The 6,444-nt window shown below is 58.5% G+C and overlaps 1 protein-coding gene across 4 annotated transcripts in view; it reads right to left on the minus strand.

The window, feature by feature from the left end:
- Window positions 1-1,062, minus strand: part of LOC138526335 (interleukin-1 receptor type 1-like) — a 450,187-nt gene extending 449,125 nt beyond the window's left edge. For 2 of the 4 annotated variants that reach the window (XM_069636948.1, XM_069636947.1), the window contains exon 1: window positions 914-1,061. The gene's annotated coding sequence lies outside the window, so the exon portion shown is untranslated. Of the gene's footprint in view, window positions 1-913 lie in introns of all 4 variants that reach the window. The other 2 variants (XM_069636950.1, XM_069636946.1) reach the window with 2 other exon arrangements.
- Between the last annotated feature and the right edge of the window lie 5,382 nt (window positions 1,063-6,444).

Here is a 6,444-nt window from a genome sequence, read left to right on the forward strand (position 1 = left end):
TGTTGTCAAGCCGCAGTGGCTGAATGAAACCCGAGACATCTCGACCAGTGCTTCAGAACCACAGATCAGCAATGGGACCATGATTCCTGACTCAGAGTCGCAGTGTAGGCCAGCCTGCAGCCATTCGTCAAGCTTACCTCGCTGAACCCTCCTGCCACCTGATACCCACAGCTGACTCTCAAACTCTGTCACAGAAGCCTACAAAGTACCATATAGCTGACTCAGCCCTGTTGAGCAGCAAGAACACAGCAAAAGGTACATTGTGGTTCTGTCCCCCTTGTCATTTCCAGAAGGCCCCTAGAGACATTTTAAGGATCTTTCCCCTTTTGATAAAGCCATGAAACATTTACCAACTATTGTGGTTATTAACCATACCAACCACCTTCCTGTCAGTATGCTTATTTATTCCAATCTGTTCGTATCCATTCTGGTGTATTAGAGGTGTGAGGCTGGTGGATGGTTTAGAAACCGATATTCACCCCTGGACCACTGGTAACTCGGAATTTGATTAGTCACATGTACATACACTACTATTTAGACCACATTATTAATGTATGTTCTGTGACAGTGAATCCTATGTGATGAGATGATTATTAAAGTTACATTTTTTTTATGAATTCTACGAATCTTATTTACATACAGTAACAAACATGGAATGAAGGACAATACGCAGTTGCATTTGGAATGAGTCTGTGTCATCCATATGCAGCGAATGAACGTAGATTAGAAATCTAGTCAAAAGGTATACTGCCTTCCTTCCAGGCTTTTCTTTTACCGTTCAAAAATCGCAGCGTTGTTTTGGTCACTTGACATTGATCCCTGACGTTTAGTGCAGCACCCCCCGCCCCCCACCTTCCTCCCCTGACCCACAGCAGTATAGGAATTTCATCTTACCTGTATACACAAGCCTTACCTGTCCGGCTGTGGCGTATCACACTCTTATCGACGCCTCGCTCACAGAATGCCTCTTCTCCCGGGCTCTACGTAGCCTAGAGACGGAGCTCGGCTGCCTCTTCCTTCCTCCCTGTCAGGATGGTGAAATACGCGACTTCTCAGAACTGCTAGGACGTGCCAGAGACTTTCGCAGAAAGCTCGGGAGGTACCTGTAACCTGCTGGCTAAACATCACGTCAGGGATGAAAAAAAGCTATGACAAGCCCAAACCAGACTGACATAAACTGACGGGATAATAGTGAAAGAAGGTGTAGTCAAACCCCAACACAGATTTCTTATGACTCACGACGAAGTAGCCCGTAGAACACGCGATGACAAATGAGTACACACACACCTAATACAATTTGTGGGGCTTCATTTGCTATTTTTCATCATTGTCTTTTTTCATTTGTTGGCAGTTTGGAGTGAGACAGAGATCTGCTTTAGTTTCACTTTTCGAAAATGTGTGGTGTCTTGGAATGTTATGTTATGTGTTATGTTATGTGTACTTATATCGCGCAGGTAGCACACAGGCATCAGGTCGCTGAAAATATATAACAATTCAAGACATACATTTGGATAGTCCTGGGCCTTAATGGGTAAGTACTGAGACCTTCACCATGACAAAAGCCTTTTAGGGCACACAGGGGTTTTTAGTCAGGGATGTCAATTCACCATAATGCCAGGTGTAGCTGAAGTGACATCACAAATCTAATGACATCACAGGGGGTGTCGTCACATGACGTTTGTCTCTGATACTGTCACAGGAAGTGATGTCATGTGGCCGAAGGTCTACGAGGCATCAGAAATATAAAGGAAAACCAACAATGAGTTAGATTGATAAAATAACATAGCGTACTAAGCTGTCAGCGCAAACATGATATTTCACAACACACTTAGCAGGATCATGAGAGGAGTGCTCATAATATGCTCAATGCAGTCTAACGTACACAGGGAGTGCATTGCTAAAATATGATAATGTCCATCGCACCTAGTCTATGCCGGCGAGTCAGGATTCTTATATTGGCATATCGGCCAAGTGGAGAAGCCAGAATGTGTGCCCGGGTGACATGCTTCACTGTCCCCAATGTATCCAGTAATCCACATCTCCTACCAACCCATATTTCATTTTACATCAACATATTTAGATTTCTGCATTGTGTTCTTTCATGAGCAGAAACAGTTGTTTGTGCTTAACAAAGTGGATATGTGTACCACCAAACCATATACTAAACCTCTCTGACAAGAAAAACACAATATTTAATGGAACCTGTTGGGTAAAACAAGGGTGATTTATTGTGATAGGAAGCAGAATGATACAGTTTATCACAGCAGTCACTTACTTTACTGAGCTCACTACATCCCTTTTTCATGTATTCACTAAATGTGTAAAGGTAAACAGGGATGCTTTATGCATTTACAATGAAGTGTCACACATAAGACATCGAGAGGGTAATTCATAGAATTTCGCAGAAAAGTGTCGCAAGCGGCTGGCGCAGAGTGTCCGCGTGCGATTGTCTGCGCCAGGCACGTGCGCTAAAACCGATTTCTGCGCACAGCGTATTCATGGATTTCAGGCTCCCAAACTAGCCGTGGCGCAGAGAATCGCAGCGACCCTGCAGCAGCGCCAGTAACGCCCCCAAGAACGCCCTCGCGCAAGGAAAAGCAATCAAAATCGCTAAATCATCGCAAAGGGCTGCGCGAACCCTGGACCAGTTCACCGGGCTGCCAAACAGCAAACGCCAAGCGGGGAACGTGTATTTCAGGGGTGCGCGGGAAGTTCCACACGCGATTGGCCCCGTGCAAGCAGGGTACGTGTATTCCAGGGGTGCGCGGGAAGTTCCACACGCGATTACAGCAGGGTACGTGTATTCCAGGGGTGCGCGGGAAGTTCCACACGCAAATGGGCCAGTGCGAGCAGGGTACGTGTATTTCAGGGGTGCGTGGCAAGTTCCACACGCGATTTCTGCAGGGTACGTGCATTTCAGGGGTGCGCGGGAAGTTACACATGCGATTGGCCCAGTGCGAGCAGGGTACGTATATTTCAGGGGTGCGCGGGAAGTTCCACACGCGATAGTCCCAGTGCGAGCAGGGTACGTGTATTTCAGGGGTGCGTGGGAAGTTGTACACGCGATTGTCCCAGTGCGAGCAGGGTACGTGTATTTCAGGGGTGCGCGGGAAGTTGCACACGCGATTGTCCCAGTGCGAGCAGGGTACGTGTATTTCAGGGGTGCGCGGGAAGTTCCACACGCGATTTCAGCAAGGTATGTGTATTTCAGGGGTGCGCGGGAAGTTGCACACGCGATTGTCCCAGTGCGAGCAGGGTACGTGTATTTCAGGGGTGCGCGGGAAGTTGCACACGCGATTGTCCCAGTGCGAGCAGTTTATGTGTATTTCAGGGGTGCGCGGGAAGTTGCACACGCGATTGTCCCAGTGCGAGCAGGGTACGTGTATTTCAGGGGTGCGCGGGAAGTTCCACACGCGATACCAGCAGGGAATGTGTATTTCAGGGGTTCTGGGGAGTACTACACGTGAATTGGCCGTGTGGGTCCTCCCAGGTGTACGCTCCACAACCTCCACGGCCCCTGCAGGCAGCCCACACCATGGGGGACTACCCTGCACCCCTGCCCATGTCCCGCAGGCAGCCCATCCACCATGGGCATGCCCCCCAGCCAACCCACATGTCACCTTGCACTACTGATCAACAATGCATGTCTCCCACCACCCCCACCCCCCAGCAGTGCAGGGGCAGCCTCCACCAGGCCCCCACTCATGTCTCCCACCACCCCCACCCCCCTGCCACCAGGGGCAGCCTCCAGCAGGCCCCCACTCATGTCTCCCACCACCCCCACCCCCCTGCCACCATGGGCAGCCTCCAGCAGGCCCCCACTCATGTCCCCCTGCACCCCCACCCCCCAGCATCCAGGGTCACCCTCCCCCAGGCCCCCACTCATGTCCCCCTGCACCCCCACCCCCCAGCATCCAGGGTCACCCTCCACCAGGCCCCCACTCATGTCTCCCACCACCCCCACCCCCCAGCCACCAGGGGCAGCCTCCGCCAGGCCCCCACTCATGTCTCCCACCACCCCCACCCCCCTGCCACCAGGGGCACCCTCCACCAGGCCCCCACTCATGTCCCCCACCACCCCCACCCCCCAGCCACCAGGGTCAGCCTCCACCAGGCCCCCACTCATGTCTCCCACCACCCCCACCCCCCTGCCACCATGGGCATCCTCCACCAGGCCCCCACTCATGTCCCCCTGCACCCCCACCCCCCAGCAGTGCAGGGGCAGCCTCCACCAGCCCCCCACTCATGTCTCCCACCACCCCCACCCCCCAGCATCCAGGGTCACCCTCCACCAGGCCCCCACGCATGTCTCCCACCACCCCCACCCCCCTGGCACCAGGGGCAGCCTCCACCAGGCCCCCACTCATGTCTCCCACCACCCCCACCCCCCTGGCACCAGGGTCACCCTCCACCAGGCCCCCACTCATGTCTCCCACCACCCCCACCCCCAGCAGTGCAGGGGCAGCCTCCACCAGGCCCCCACTCATGTCTCCCACCACCCCCACCCCCAGCAGTGCAGGGGCAGCCTCCACCAGGCCCCCACTCATGTCTCCCACCACCCCCATCCCCCAGCAGTGCAGGGGCAGCCTCCACCAGGCCCCCACTCATGTCTCCCACCACCCCCACCCCCCTGCCACCATGGGCATCCTCCACCAGGCCCCCACTCATGTCCCCCTGCACCCCCACACCCCAGCATCCAGGGTCACCCTTCACCAGGCCCCCACTCATGTCCCCCTGCACCCCCACAACCCTGCCACCATGGGCATCCTCCACCAGGCCCCCACTCATGTCTCCCACCACCCCCACCCCCCAGCAGTGCAGGGGCAGCCTCCACCAGGCCCCCACTCATGTCTCCCACCACCCCCACCCCCCAGCAGTGCAGGGGCAGCCTCCACCAGGCCCCCACTCATGTCTCCCACCACCCCCACCCCCCAGCATCCAGGGTCACCCTCCACCAGGCCCCCACTCATGTCCCGCTGCACCCCCACCCCCCAGCATCCAGGGTCACCCTCCACCAGGCCCCCACTCATGTCCCCCTGCACCCCCACCCCCCAGCATCCAGGGTCACCCTCCACCAGGCCCTCACTCATGTCCCCCTGCACCCCCATCCCCCTGCCACCATGGGCATCCTCCACCAGGCCCCCACTCATGGCTCCCACCACCCCCACCCCCCTGGCACCAGGGGCAGCCTCCACCAGGCCCCCACTCATGTCTCCCACCACCCCCACCCCCCTGGCACCAGGGGCAGCCTCCACCAGGCCCCCACTCATGTCTCCCACCACCCCCACCCCCCTGGCACCAGGGTCAACCTCCACCAGGCCCCCACTCATGTCTCCCACCCCCCCCACCCCCCAGCAGTGCAGGGGCAGCCTCCACCAGGCCCCCACTCATGTCTCCCACCACCCCCACCCCCAGCAGTGCAGGGGCAGCCTCCACCAGGCCCCCACTCATGTCTCCCACCACCCCCACCCCCCAGCAGTGCAGGGGCAGCCTCCACCAGGCCCCCACTCATGTCTCCCACCACCCCCACCCCCCTGCCACCATGGGCATCCTCCACCAGGCCCCCACTCATGTCCCCCTGCACCCCCACACCCCAGCATCCAGGGTCACCCTTCACCAGGCCCCCACTCATGTCCCCCTGCACCCCCACCCCCCTGCCACCATGGGCATCCTCCACCAGGCCCCCACTCATGTCTCCCACCACCCCCACCCCCCAGCAGTGCAGGGGCAGCCTCCACCAGGCCCCCACTCATGTCTCCCACCACCCCCACCCCCCAGCATCCAGGGTCACCCTCCACCAGGCCCCCACTCATGTCCCCCTGCACCCCCACCCCCCAGCATCCAGGGTCACCCTCCACCAGGCCCCCACTCATGTCCCCCTGCACCCCCACCCCCCAGCATCCAGGGTCACCCTCCACCAGGCCCTCACTCATGTCCCCCTGCACCCCCACCCCCCTGCCACCATGGGCATCCTCCACCAGGCCCCCACTCATGTCTCCCACCACCCCCACCCCCCTGGCACCAGGGGCAGCCTCCACCAGGCCCCCACTCATGTCTCCCACCACCCCCACCCCCCTGGCACCAGGGGCAGCCTCCACCAGGCCCCCACTCATGTCTCCCACCACCCCCACCCCCCAGCAGTGCAGGGGCAGCCTCCACCAGGCCCCCACTCATGTCTCCCACCACCCCACCCCCCTGCCACCATGGGCATCCTCCACCAGGCCCCCACTCATGTCCCCCTGCACCCCCACCCCCCAGCAGCCAGGGTCACCCTCCACCAGGACCCCACTCATGTCCCCCTGCACCCCCACCCCCCTGCCACCATGGGCATCCTCCACCAGGCCCCCACTCATGTCTCCCACCACCCCCACCCCCCAGCAGTGCAGGGGCAGCCTCCACCAGGCCCCCACTCATGTCTCCCACCACCCCCACCCCCCAGCATCC

The sequence above is a fragment of the Ambystoma mexicanum genome, chromosome 7p, assembly GCF_040938575.1.
Source record: "Ambystoma mexicanum isolate Mex_15411 chromosome 7p, UKY_AmexF1_1, whole genome shotgun sequence".
NCBI classification, from domain to species: domain Eukaryota; kingdom Metazoa; phylum Chordata; class Amphibia; order Caudata; family Ambystomatidae; genus Ambystoma; species Ambystoma mexicanum.